Source organism: Carlito syrichta, unplaced genomic scaffold (assembly GCF_000164805.1).
Source record: "Carlito syrichta isolate Samal-C Ts95f unplaced genomic scaffold, Tarsius_syrichta-2.0.1 Scaffold308854, whole genome shotgun sequence".
In the NCBI taxonomy this organism is placed as follows: Eukaryota; Metazoa; Chordata; class Mammalia; order Primates; family Tarsiidae; genus Carlito; species Carlito syrichta.
Window position 1 is genome coordinate 197,080 of NW_007252950.1, and position 963 is coordinate 198,042.

Consider the following 963-nt stretch of genomic DNA (forward strand, 5'->3'; position numbering starts at 1 on the left):
GGTGTGCACACACACACACACACACACACACACACACACACACACACGGACGCTCCAAGAATGACCCTTTTGTGGTTCATAAGCATGATCACTGGGTTTTCTTTTTTTGTTTGTTTTGTTTGTTTCATTTTGTTTTCAATCAAAGTTTCACTCTTGCCCAGGCTGGAGTGCAGTGGCATGCTGCTCACAGCCACCACAGCTTCCATCTACCTACTGGGCTCAGGCGATCCTTCCACCTCAGTCTTCCAAGTAACTGGAACTACAGGCACGCACTACTATGCGTGGTTTATTTTTGTATTTATTGTAGAGATGAGGTCTCGCCAAGTTGCCCAGGCTGGTCTCCAACCCCTGAGCTCAAGCAATCCTCTCACCTTGGCCTCCCAAAGCGCTGGGATTACAGGCTTGAGCCACGATGCCCAGCCATGGTTGGGATTTCATGCTCATGTGTGAGACGTTCCTCTCTGAAACCTTGTTCCATCAGCACATTGCCTGAGGTAAAAAAATAAAATGAAGCAGAAAACAATAGTATGGGAAAGAAAGAGGAAAAATTCTAGACAGGTGAATGCCAGTGAATACATGTGCAAATAATAGAAAATCACTGTGCAGTCCTCAATATAATAACATTCAGACAAAGTTTATCAATAGATTATAAAACCATTGGGTGAGCCGGGCTCGGTGGCTCAGCCTGTAATCCTGCACCTTGGGAGGCTGAGGTGAGTGAATTGCCTGAGCCCGCGGGTTCGAGACCCGCCTGGGCAACTTGGTGAGACCTCATCTCTACACTAAATCAAAAAATTAGCTGGGCGTGGTAGTGCGCGCCTGCAATTCCAGCTACTCGGAAGGTTGAGGCGGAAGGATCGCCGGAGCCCAGCAGGTCGAGGCTGCGGTGGCTGGGAGCGGCCACTGCACTCCAGTCTGGGCGACAGAGTGAGACTCCAACTCAAAAAAAAAAAAAAAAATATT